Source organism: Haliotis rubra, unplaced genomic scaffold (genome assembly GCF_003918875.1).
Source record: "Haliotis rubra isolate DU_JTF1 unplaced genomic scaffold, ASM391887v1 Scf1, whole genome shotgun sequence".
NCBI lineage: Eukaryota > Metazoa > Mollusca > Gastropoda > Lepetellida > Haliotidae > Haliotis > Haliotis rubra.
This window is the reverse complement of record NW_025764891.1, coordinates 4,173,588-4,187,203: the sequence shown is the minus strand read 5'-3', so window position 1 is coordinate 4,187,203 and position 13,616 is coordinate 4,173,588. Positions and strand designations below refer to the sequence as shown.

General features: G+C 38.0%; 1 protein-coding gene across 2 annotated transcripts in view; it reads right to left on the bottom strand.

The window, feature by feature from the left end:
• Positions 1-13,616, bottom strand: part of LOC124272751 (tripartite motif-containing protein 2-like) — a 66,201-nt gene that overhangs the window by 45,032 nt on the left and 7,553 nt on the right. Inside the window, exon 1 of one of the 2 annotated variants that reach the window (XM_046708061.1) lies at positions 632-704. The exons of the other annotated variant lie outside the window; for it this stretch is intronic. The gene's annotated coding sequence lies outside the window, so the exon portion shown is untranslated. Of the gene's footprint in view, positions 1-631; positions 705-13,616 lie in introns of those variants that run through there. 2 annotated transcript variants of the gene reach the window in all.

Here is a 13,616-nt window from a genome sequence, read left to right as displayed (position 1 = left end):
AAATACATGTATATTCTGGTGCCTTTAGTAACTGATTCAGTGTGGACAGATCACTCAATACCCAGAGTAGCCTTGTCAGCAAACAGAAATCCTAGGATAAACAGAGGTATGCATTTGCAATCAATATTTCATGAATAAGATATAATTTAGCCACCCCCTGACACAACAGTCTAGAACCTTCTCGATACAAAGATCAGCCATATTACCCATATTTTATGCACAATACAGAAAATGACATCTAATGTGACACATCATTTTTTACAGTATTTACAGCATGATTTATTTGATGCATGCTTCAAGTTGCACTGTCAATTTAAGAAAAATTCATTTTCCAAATAACTAAAATTCTGAGGCAGTTCTGCCACAATGGTTTAACCATGGCAGACTTCCACACAGATCCTTGGCTAGGAGCCAAGATTTGGCATTACAATTAGGCTGGTTTGGCAATTAGGCATTATAACATAGTAACAGTACACACAAGGATATATTATAAGGTTGACAGCAGATGACAAAGGGAAATTGACCTGACCCCTTGTCATTTCACAATGGAGCACTACTGTCAGAATTCTCCTCTTGGCCGACCTGCTAAAAAGAATAAGAGCTAGTGATGCTGGTGTATTTTTACAATTACCTTGCCGGCATAGCGTGTGTTCCGAAAGCCATCTTGGAGTGTGTCTGTGTCCCGAGCCTCACTGTGATTCTACTGATTATGACGGAATATGTTAAACAGTCCAAGTATTGATCTACTCCGGGCCGGGGCTTCAGTGTTGGAGGACTGCAGTACCACGTTATCGAACCTTGTGAATGAAAGCATCGATGACTCACTTGCTACATGCATAGTCCTCTCTTTCACTACAATCCATAGCAATGAGCATGTGTGGCTTGTCCTGTCTGACAACCGTCCTCAACACCTTGAGGCAAACTGGGAAATCCCCTATCAACTTAAAACCATTATTTTTTATATTTGACAAATTGGAGCGTATTTGTATATACTTCATTGAACTAGCTCTCACAGAGGTTTAAGAAAACTGGAGCCAAGCTGTCAAGTGGAATGGAGTTAAATAAAAATGGGAAATTTTTCAGTCCTTCTGGTAAATTCTGGAACACAATTACCGTCCTTAATTCAGGAAACAAGGCTTCAAATTATTCATTTTTGTAAGGATAATATTTATTTCACTTACATGTTAAATATGACAATGTTTTATTCAAGATGACACTCATGATAAGAACTCTATTGTTGAGATATAAATGGTCTTTGTTATGAAAACAACCTGCTTTTGTTATCACAAACAAATATAAATTTATCTCTGACCGTGTGGGATAGGCTCAGTTTGACCTGTCAATCATCTCCAAAGAGGGCACTACCATGACACATGCCAAGAGAACATGATAGGGTTATGAATACAGAATCACAGACCTAATCCTCCTAATTTCAGCTAAGGATTGAGGAAATTACAAATGCAGTAACCTTTTCATAAAAATACTTTTTGATCATGTAAGTTTAAATGATTAACTACCTTGACAGGTAGTATTGTTTTTGTAGAGACACTGAGTGCAACAATCAGATACTCTGTATGTGTATGCATGCATGTACATGTTTGTGTGTGTGTGTGTGTGTGCATGCGTACGCATGTGTCTGTGTCTCTGTATGTCTGTGTTTATGTGTTTTACATTTGTGTGTGTGTGTATAAGTGTGTCTACACACATTGGTTTGAGTGTATGTGAGAGAGAGAGGGGGAGAAAGGAAAGAGTGGGGGAGAGAGAGGGGAGAGAGAGAGAGAGCATCTGTGTTTGAGTGTGTCTGTGTCTGTGTATTAATGAGTGCCTGTGTCTGTGCACCTTCCAGGGTGAGTCCTATCAAGTATTCACACTGCTATTATTTCGTCTGAAAGAGTAACTGAATCATTATCCAATATTCATGAACCGAGCAATAAATCAACTTGTAAGTGACACAGACAATGGTGTTCTATACATGCACATTAATACCACCATGTTGTACAGCAATATTAGCAACAGAATGACTTACTGAGTGGGACAGATTAGCTTGTGATGAAGACATGAAATATTCAGGAGTGAGAGAGACAGTGAGTGAGTGAGTCTATATTTTGGAGACCTTTTAAGTATAAGTGAGTGAGTGAGCATCACTTGCCACTACAGCAGTTTGGCAACTAATTGTCTCTTATAAATACTCAAGACCTGAAACAATATATATATATTTGTAGGACTTACACTCAACTAAGAGTCACTATCACTCATCAATGCACCAGTCTTGCAGGTAATTGTTCCTTATAACTAAAAAATATCAACATCATACAAAATGGAAAAAGGAATTCAAATTATGCATACTGAACAAATGTAAAGGATTAATTCTTGCATCTGTTAAATAAAGAGTTTGAGAATCCAATAGTTCTACAAATCAATGACAACATGACATCTATTACTGGGAAATGACACTGTACACAACTTATATTTGTCAAGCACTGCCACTATATTATTACCAAGACTTGGGTTGATAGGTCACCATTGCCATGTTGATGTTTGAAGCCGCAATAAACTCCGAAATGTGTGATGCCACTGATGCAACCGTTAAGTCCACATGTTGGAAGATAAGGTCAATTCAGGACGACTTCCCTGACAAAAATCAATTTCATTCCACAACCAGCTCTTGAGATGCCCCGACATGTTTTCAACTAATGAATATGTTTTCAATGAGGACTATAATTGTCTTGTCTTCTCTAATCAATCTGTGATGCATCAAGGCAAACCTTAACGTCCCTGTTAATCTAGGCAGGTCACGCATCAAACTAGGCTGTTATTACCATACAGCAACATTGTCATTAAACACCACAGTGTAATGTAACTAGTCATTATGAGACTGTATTTCCCCAGTTTACCGTGGTATATAAGTAATGCGATATCATCATTAGCCTATTCTAATGACGACACTGTGTTATTATACATTGTTTGTTATGTTATGTGTTTAACAATAACTGGGTTTATTCATACACAAGAATAATTATCACATTCTGTGCTGTGCTTCTTATTAACTCAGAAAGGAGATACTTGCTTCTTTCTTGGTTTTGAAGGGAAACTCTGCCCCTTAGTGAGTGAGTGTGTTTAGTTTTATGCCACACTCAGCAATATCCAAGCTATATTGCAGCAGTTTGTAAATAATCGAGTCTGGACCAGACAATCCAATGATCAACAGCATGAGCTTCGAATTACACAATTGGGATATAATGACATGTGTAAGCAAGTCAGCGAGCCTGACCACCCGATCCCATTAGTCGCTTCTTAAGACAAGCATGGGATACTAAAAGATCAATTCTAACCCAGATCTTTACGAGTCTCTCCCCCTTAGTGAATCTGTCATGCAAATCCTAAAACAATCATATCAAACACAGAGCACACAATTTATATTTTTTTTGCAAGTATAGATTACATCAGTTTCTGAAAATGAAGAAAGTCTCTGGGTTCCTATTTATAACATGTTAATAAGACAACATAACAGCTGTTTTACTGTTAATCTGCCATACTAACCTTGAAACAAATATATCAAACACAGCTCTTGCAAGTCTATAATGTCTTGCAAGCATAGGTTACTGCAGTTTTTAACATGAGAAAGTCTCTGGTATAGATAATATAATGACTGGGGTCTTTTTGCATAAAATATTTTCATCACAGAGACATGATCAAAATAGACAAATTTATGGATAACAACTTCTATACTACGAGGGTGTACCATTGTCAAGCACAAGAATCTGTATCGAAACGTCGAACCCTTGTAATAAAGAAGTTGTCCATAAGGTTTGTCTATTTTGTACTTCTAGCCTCTAAAATGCCACTCAAATAGGTCAGAGGCAAGGTGTTAGTGTACTCCTCCATTTTGACTAAACTTTCAATACTTAAACTGCCAAGTGTGAAAATTTAATATTCTTTCAGAAATGACAATGTTCTTTGCATCAGAGTGGTGTATTTCAATGACGCGAATGAGATTTGACAAGCTGCCAATTTGCTTGCATCTGATTCCATATAAAGAATTGATCAAAAGAATTCACTTACAAAAACTAAAGAGTTTTAACTGAATCCATGTAACTAGAAACATAACCACTTCTCTTTGTTTTGTTTATAAAGTGTCGTACGCCCCACATTTTAAGACAGACTGACTGAGTTTGGTTTTACTCAATGTACAATGTTCACACAATGTACCCATGTGGGGATTCCAACCCGGGTCTTCGGCTTGACGAGCCAACGCTTTAACCACTAGGCTACCCCACATTTTAAGAAGCCGATGATGAAGAGTTGGAGATTTAATGTGTGCTTTCCAACTTAATGCGTATTTCGAACATGGAGATGTAAGGAGCCTCTTTCCTCCTGTGTATTAAACATCCTCTCCACACAAGTGCTAGACAGAATCTGCATCTGGAGAGTGAATAGCTTGTTTCCAGTGCATGACACTGATGCTACCCTCTAGACTAACAACTAGTCTCTGAAATGAACATATTTTACAAAAAACAACAACCTCATAGTAAAAACAATAAAATATATTGAAAAGGAGCCCTGAGACTTTCTTCATTTTCAGTCTGAAGCTGTGGAAATCTCTGAAATGAACATGTTTTACAGAAAAAAAAAGCTCATAGTAAAAACAATAAAATATAATGAAAAGGAGCCATGAGACGTCTTCATTTTCAGCCGTGGAAATCTAGACTTGCCACATTTTCTAGACTTTCATGGTCTTTCCTGGATATATTTGCTTCAGGGCCTGTATGACAGACTAGCTACCCTGCCACTCTGCCTCAAGAGTGAATCAACCTTGACAAGACTCTTAAAAGTCTTCCTCAGACACCAATTGTAGTGACATGTGTGAGGGATACTTTGTTACCCCAAAAGATTCAGATTGGTTTTGTGATTGCAGACAAAGTTTTCTCCTTATAATTATACATGGTAGTTGAAATGAAATAGAATTTCAAATCGATAAACAAAACAAATAATTTATCTGCAGTCACAGTTTTCTACATTAAAACCGTCATCACATGATTGAAAACATAACAGTCAATTGTTTGAGAACTAACGCATGTTTGTCTGCAGAAGCCGCCTACGCCATGGCAGGTTGTCACTGGTGGCAGCAGAGGCCATAAAATAATCATGTTATCAGCTCTGGTGGCAGCAGCAATATCAATAGTACCACAAAAACGGTATTGCTGTCAGGAGCTTGTCAACAAGTTTTAGAAATAGCCTGTACACCATACATGACAAAAAGCCTCCACATCCAGCACGAGATATCAAGCCTCTGTAACTGATATGAGAAACATAGCGCCTCTTACACAACCAGCATGAGAAATTCTGTCTTGACATCCAACATGAGAAATAAGCCTCTACACCCACCATGAGAAACAGAGTCTCTACACCCAGGATAAGAAACAGAGCCTCTACACCCACCATGAGAAACAGAGCCTCTATACTCAGGATAGGAAACAGAGCCTCTATACTCAGGATAAGAAACAGAGCCTCTACACCCAGGATAAGAAACAGAGCCTCTACACCCAGGATAAGAAACAGAGCCTCTACACCCAGGATAAGAAACAGAGCCTCTACCCCCACGATAAGAAACATAGCCTCTACTTCCAGCATGAGTAATGCTGAAGAGGTCGTTATTGGTACATGTTCTACAGATATTTACCCCCGTTTCTGTATACAGAAATGTACCCTAAACAAAATACAGAAACACACCCGGTACCTTACAGAGGGAACAAGTCTATATTCTGCAACACAAAACCGATACCATATCCAGTTCCTGATCAACTTATTGCAAATGGTATTATGCATCACAAAATATTCATAACTGTGCATGCTCAAATCTTATATAACATAATAAAATGCATATAACACATGAGTATGACAGTTCCGATCATGGAAACGGCATACTGCGGAATGGACTCGTCTTAGGGTACGTTTTTTGTATTCAGATTTTGGCTGGGGTACATTTCTGTAGACACATCTCTAGTACTATGCTGACTGTTCCACTTCAGCATGTATAACAAAGCCTCTATATTCAGCATGAGAAATAACTTCCATGCCCGTCATGCAATACAGCCTCTGCATCAACAACAGCATGAAATGTAGTCAACCAGAATTACGAGGAATATTAGCCTCTCAAACATAGCCTCTAACGTCCAGCATGACAATTAAATCTGTAGCTGGTGTTAGAAATAGCCTCTAAACAATATGTCTAAAATAGGCTCCACATCCTGTGTTCATAAAATATCCCCTACACAAAAATGTTATAAATCACCTCTCCACCCAGTGTTGAAAATAAATATTAGATGCGCAGTGAACAGACTAGAAAGTTACACAACATTGCTATTTCCAAACTATCCATCTTGAATGTTTTATGTAGAAAAGAAAATTAATTATTGATTTCCACATGTAACTGCGGAAATGCATTTGAAGTAAATACTGTGACTTGGCAAATCACCAGGTAAATTTGCACAATTTGTTTTTTAGACTTTTTTCACCAAGAGAGCTACTGTGTCTGACTTTAAACTGTGAAGTACAGAGTGGCGTTGCAACTACAGTAAAATACCTTTATAACGAACTCCAAGGGACCACTGAAATTAGTTTGTTATATCCGTAGTTCGCTATTCACTTTTTTATATGATAATATCAGGTTTATTGAGGACTTTTAAAACAGTTCGCTATAGCCGTCAGTTCATTATATCCGTGTTCGTTATAAAAGTATTCTACTGTATTCCAATTCATTTAGTGATCAAGTAAAGGTGTCCTCGATTCATTTAGAGATTAAGTAAAGGTGTCAATTCATTTAGCGATTAAGTAAAGGTGTCCTCAATTCATTTAGCGATTAAGTGAAGGTGTCCTCAATTCATTTAGCAATTATGCAAAGGTGTCCTTAATTCATTTAGCAATTAAGAAAAAGTGTCCTCAGGTCATTTAATGATTAAGTAAAGGTGTCCTCAATTCATTCAGTGACTAAGCAAAGGTGTCCTCAATTCACTTAGCAATTAAGTAAAGGTGTCCTCAATTCGCATAATAACATTGCCTACTCTCTTCCATTTTAAACCATAAGATACCAATGTCTCCTTTCATTTATGCATGCCATTCAAACTGTGTCCGTGTTAGCATTATGGGGTGGTGGGTTAGAAAATAAACAATGGATTTACATCCATTCTGTTATCAGGAATATTCACTATGGCTCTCACCATACATTTGGTTGCCATAAACCTTGATCATAATATATGACAGATGATATAATGTGGACACTTGACAATTCATGTAACAGAATGGTTTACATGGGCAAAGTGATCAGGGACAAAAAGCATTTGGAAAGATTTCCATAGTATAGAGAATGGACTTTAATTTCACTTTCAACTTTCACACAGTTACAATCAACTTGCCCATTAGTCATGACTTTAAAAGAGTTCCATTCCTAAAAGGAAAGGCAGAAATAAAATGTCAGTTAAAAAAACCCCCCTCAAAACAAGTCTCATTCAAATGTGTTAGACATTGTACAACCCTACTGAAGTCTGTACCATCTTACAGTCACTATTGTCAGCTACTATAACATAATGCTCAATAGACATTAAAATACAATTGATTCTATCATATATTTACAGTTAACTTATCATGACATGATTAACTATAGGAATATGAAAGAGACAAGTGTTCTTGAACTTATTTCGAGTAGAATATAATCACAAATCATTTTGTATCCAAACATGTTTGAAAATATACATTATAATGTCTCAAAGATTTACTTAGATCCAACACTATGCCAATCTGTACAGTCCTATAAACAGAAATATTTCAAAAGTGCTGAATAATCATATTTAGCCTTTCTATCAGGACAAGTTTGACTATTGCATCATTCTACAGCTTACCTTAATCTCTAAAGTCCTAATCACTTACAATTTACTATAGTGACAAACATATATTTGATGGTTGTTATGGTGACACTAAGGCAACAAATATTGTCAAATACCTCCAATGTTTCACTGCGGTCACCTCCATAGCACAGATCATGACTACGTCCATATCCTTCAACAGCCTTGCTCGAGTAATTCTTCAATCTGTAAGTTCTGGGCTGGTCTTATCTAAAACTGATATTTTCCCACAAAGAATAATACCTATGACCCACATAGGTCATTTGAGTTAGATAAGATATATCCCCAGTCTCTGTCTTAGTGAATAAGTCACAAGACGGTATTGATTTATATACTTCAAGAAAATACTTGAAAGAGTTTCCATAAATGGATAACAAGATCAAAGCAGAAGAAAAAGGTCCCTAGGACATAAAAATATGTAAAATGTGCATGAGATCCGATCTACTGTATGTATATACCATAGTAAAGGGCAATAAATTCTATATCTGACCAATGGCTATCAAAGTCGGTGTTTAATTGGCTGTGTAGCAGTGGTATGGTATAGCACTGGCTGGCGCTGGACTATCTCCATGGAATAGCAACTATGTGGGATGTTGGTGAATGGCAACCCACTTGGAAGGCTTCCAAATGATAAGGTTGCCACTAGTAGCCTGCAGCTTCATTAAAGCCTGAATAGTCAAGACAAGTTAGAAATAAATAAGAAATAATATTATTGAAATACCAATTCTGGTGAATCAAAAAGTTTTCCATTTCAAAACAAATAATATGAAAAGCAGTTTTTTTAGTGTCATTCTTTTTTTACAGTGGAACAAATATGTTTTATGAATTATCAAAAATAATCACTGACCAACCTCATCACGACGCATATTCTAATTCCACTTACTATATACTGCCCTGCTGTTTAGGTCAACAATTGATCTGCCTTTGCATGTGTTTGTAACAGGTGTCGCCCATGGGGCAAGATATGCTCATCTTTTTGTGAATACCTTATATCTTCAATATTTGGGCATTGGGGTAGCCTAGTGGTTAAAGCATTCACTCGTCATGCCAAAAGCCCGTGTTCGATTCCCCACATGGGCACAATGTGCAAAGCCCATTTCTGGTGTCCCCGGCAATGATATTGCTGGAATATGGCTAAAAGCAGCGTAAAACCAAACTCATTCACAAACTCATCACTATTTGATAGAGATACAAAATTAATCGACAGAATCATACAAAGGACCCTGCCTTTCTTACAGACATAAAAATGGCATTGTCGCTTTATTTATTGTTATAAGTTGCTTCTTACAACAAGCATTAGGTTCTGATGATCCAAATTCCCTGCAGGGGTTGTATTATGGATCACTGAACAACTTCCATCATATTTCAGGGTCTATCTCAATGAGATATCTGGGTTCATAGCAAGTTGAAGGCGAGGCAGAGAGGGGTTTAAGATTATTACACTTGTATAGTGATATGCTTGCAAGATAGTGTGATTGGCTCCTTGTACCAGTCCAGAATATTGCCAGTTTGGTACACCACGCCTTAAAGAACCATTGGCTAGCACTGATGATGGATTGCTATTAAACATACACATATCATTGCTACCTCATGAAGGTTCTGCTTAAACATCCGCAGCCATTTCAGACATTGTGATGTTCATGAAGCATGCTTGCCATAACATACAAGAGTGAGTGAGTGAGTGAGTGAGTGAGTGAGTGAGTGAGTGAGGTGGGTTTAACATTGTTTTTTTAACAGTATATTGGCATGTCAGCTTCATGTGGGATTGTTTGCTTGTTTAGGACCACACTCAGCAATATTCCAGCTATGTGACTGTGGTCTGTAAATAATCAAGTCTTGGCCCAAACAATCCAGTGATTGACATTATGATTGAATTCACACTGGTAGAAGATTAACATTATAAGTTGTATGCTTCTCTCGAGGGTAAAACAGTCTGATGTACGCCTCTTTGTAGCAGTGTCACCCGAGCCGGTAGGCTATTTTAACACCGTGTTAAATGCACAAAATATCATACATAGTGAACATAGTGAACTCGAAAACAGCTAATCGAACAGTTTTCGAACTTCGGACACTGCATGCATCATATGATTGTTAGCGATACAGCTTCTTGGTGGAGAGTTTGGCGGTTACCATGGCAGCGGGTAATATTTTTTCCAGTTGTCACCCTCCTGTGAGGGGTGAAATGGAAACTTGTTAAAACAACATTGACCAATGAAATTCAAGTATTTTACATGAAGGTAAGATAAAAATACTTCTTCACATCAGCAAGTCACAGAACAATCTAACAATGTTTCCATATATGTGCTAGATTTAGGAGAAAAGCTGTTCTGGCACTACAAGCACTGACTCTTAATTTTTTTTGACCAATAACTTTATTGATCAATACATTTAGCCCCTGAAAGAAAGATATCCAAACATTTTATTGCATTAAATTATCTTTTTATATATATGATATTGAAAGAAGCCCATAGGATCTTTTCAAATTACTAACTTTGTACAAGTATTGTAGACATGCTTTGGATTTGATTTCATTTTGGGCTCTGTAAAAGAGGCAGCCAAACTACCAGACCATTTCTACAAAGTACCCCACCTTAATCCCCTATTGTGACTTAACTGGAAAACAAGGGCACGAGGTATATCGAGGTGACATGACAGAAGTCAATGGCGGCCATTTTGTCTCTTTGTGATTCTTCAAACAGATTAGTCAGGGTGTGGGTTAAGCCTACCAACAATGCAAGCTATCAGGGTACAACTAAATACATTAATCAAATATAAGGTTAATACAGGGCACATAGCTATAAGTCTTTCTGGGGCCATGAAATCTGATGTTTGTTAGTATTACAGTGTTCGTAAGTTGTTTTTAATGCCACACCCAGCAGTATTCCAGCTATATGACAACAGAATCTGAATAACCAAGTCAGACAATCCAGTGACTGACATCATGAGCATTGATCCATGCAGCTGGGATACAAAGACATGCATTAACCTGGGCAGTGAGCCTGACCATCACACCAGTCACTTCTTATGAGGACCGACCCGTGAAGATACGGGTTAGAATTGGTCTTCACCAACCCATGCTTGTCGTAAAAGAGGCAACTATAAGGGTCTGGTGGGTGGTCAGGCTCGCTTGGTTGACACGTGTCATCGTATCCAAATTGTGTAGATTGATGTTCATGCTGTTGACCACTGGATTGTCTGGTCCAGATTCCATTATTTACAGACCGCCGCCATATAACTGGAATATTGCCGAGTGTGGTGTTAAAGGACCAATTCAAACCAAGATGTTGCTGAAATACCAAGCAGTGCCCGTTTTCACATGGTGCAGGTGTGATGTCAAGTTGAGAGATTAAAATTAACATCTCAACTTTCGATTGGGATATTCCAATGATTCTGTACTACTCTAAACTAACACAATTGTAAATGCATTGGATCATAAAAGTGTCCCAAAAAGAACTAAATGTATTTAAATTTTTAACCACCTAAAAAGAAAAAATATTAACAATTATCAATATTTTGTTTTTTACAGAAGATGTGTATGCAGCAGCTCTAGCCACAGATAGCCTATATTCAAAATTAGTCATGTGGCTTAATCAAAGTAATGTTCACTCCTATTTGGGAACATCTCATTTTACTTAATACTGACATGTCCGTCAAAGCACGAACCCAATGTGATATATCTGTCTGCAGTCTTATCTCAACACTGAACCTGTTCTAGTATTGAGTGTATAACTTATAATGTCCTAGCATCATGGCGACTGTCCAGCAGGTGATTGGATGGCTGGGAATACACAGACAATCTGATAACAGGATGAGGAAGCTGTGTGATAACAATATACAATAATGGAAACTAATTTTCCTCCTGTTTTAACAGGATCTTTTTAAGGATAATCTAAAATGTATATATAATTATGGAACTTAAGATGTTTTTAGCACTGAATAACCTGTTTCCCTGTTGTTTTATTAATTCCTATGAGCTTGATGTGACAGTCTGAAGTGAATCAATTTGTTAAAAGCCCTATGTTTGGTATTGTGCTGGCACATGTTGAAATACAATCACAGCAAACCAAGATTCATACCAATTATAACAAGTTTAGGATGGGAGGAACAGCAAATTCTGGTATCTTGGACAACTTGGAAAAACAAATGAATAGAGTGTGATGACAGCAAACCTTAATTATGGTGAATTGTGATTTTGGACACAATATCAGTACTAGTATATCCTTAAACTGCAAAGGGATGCAACTCTGCAGAGTGAGTTAGTGAGTATGGTTTTATGTCACTTTTAGCAATATTCCAGCAATATCATGGTGGGGCACACTAGAAATGGGCTTCACACATTGTAACCATGTGGAGAATGGAACCCAGGTCATCGGCATGACAAGCAAACGCTTTAACCTCCAGACTACCCCACCACCCCTCTGCAGAGTGAAGTGCAGCAGCTGTAATAACTGGGTCATCAATGTCCCTAGGCAATCGGCTGGGGCAAGCATTAATTACTATTCTTGACCGAGTTGGTGAGGGGTTTGGAGAAAAATAGTTTTGTAAAGGTCATCAGAAGTGCAATGGCCTGCAACCAGTAACTGGACCAGAGGAGGGGTGGTTGGTAGTTAAATGGTTAAAGCATTCACTCCTCACACTGAAGACCCAGGTTTGATTCCCTTGGGTACAATTTGTGCAGCCCATTTCTGGTGTCCCCTGTCCTGATATTGCTGGAATATTGCTACAACCAGCATACAACCATCCTCACCCACCAGGAACATGCAAACTCATGTCAGCAGTGTGAGCCTATCACGTCTGCTGGTTAAATCCAGATTTTGCAGTCAGTACAGCCCATCAGTAGTCATTATGACAACCCAATTTCAATTAAGCTTCATCTTATTACAAGTTCTGGTAATGGTCTGAACTGGCCCCATCAACCTGAATTCAAGCTAATACAATGTGTATAACAAAACCTGTTCATTACTGTTCCTGTCTGGCTACCATCAACAATTTATCATCAGTATACAGACAAACAGAGCAGTAATGGCTGCTGTAGGTGACTTCAGGCCTGCTGTGCTTAAATACAGCCTTTATACTAACAGCCTGACTAAAACTCACACACTCTGGAGATCAACTTAGTCCAAGTCAGTTGATTTAATTTACAATAATACAGTCTTGCCAAAATCAATGAGGTTGTCTGGTCAGATCAGAGAACTCGGCCGTAGGAATGAGCTGACCTTTGTGGAGAACAACCTGAAATCTATATCATTGTCTCTTCTAAATTCATCACAACAAACATGTTTTACCCTCTTCATGTGTACCCTCATTAGGTATTGGTCTTCACTCACAGATCATGTGGGTCAGAGGCTCAGTATGGGTCCTAACATAAAGACCATTCATAGCGTCTTCATTTCGACACTGACGTCTGCTTATGATAGAGTGCTTGATGCTAACGCAATGGGTGGCCATAGCAATCGATGATTCCAGCCAGTCATCTTCTAATGCGACACAAATAGCTTAAAGCATGAACTCTTATGGCATATCTCTCGTAGCAGACTAAACTTTTCCATTCCCGGAAATATAAATGTGCTGTGTTAGCAGTTTTCACTTGAAGTGACATCTTATCTTGAAAGATACAGTCATCAGTCATATTTCAGCTGTAAGTGAGCAACTGTTCCCTGCAGAGCAATATTCCAGCTATTAGTGACCATATGGCCTCCAGCCAGCAATATTGCAGCT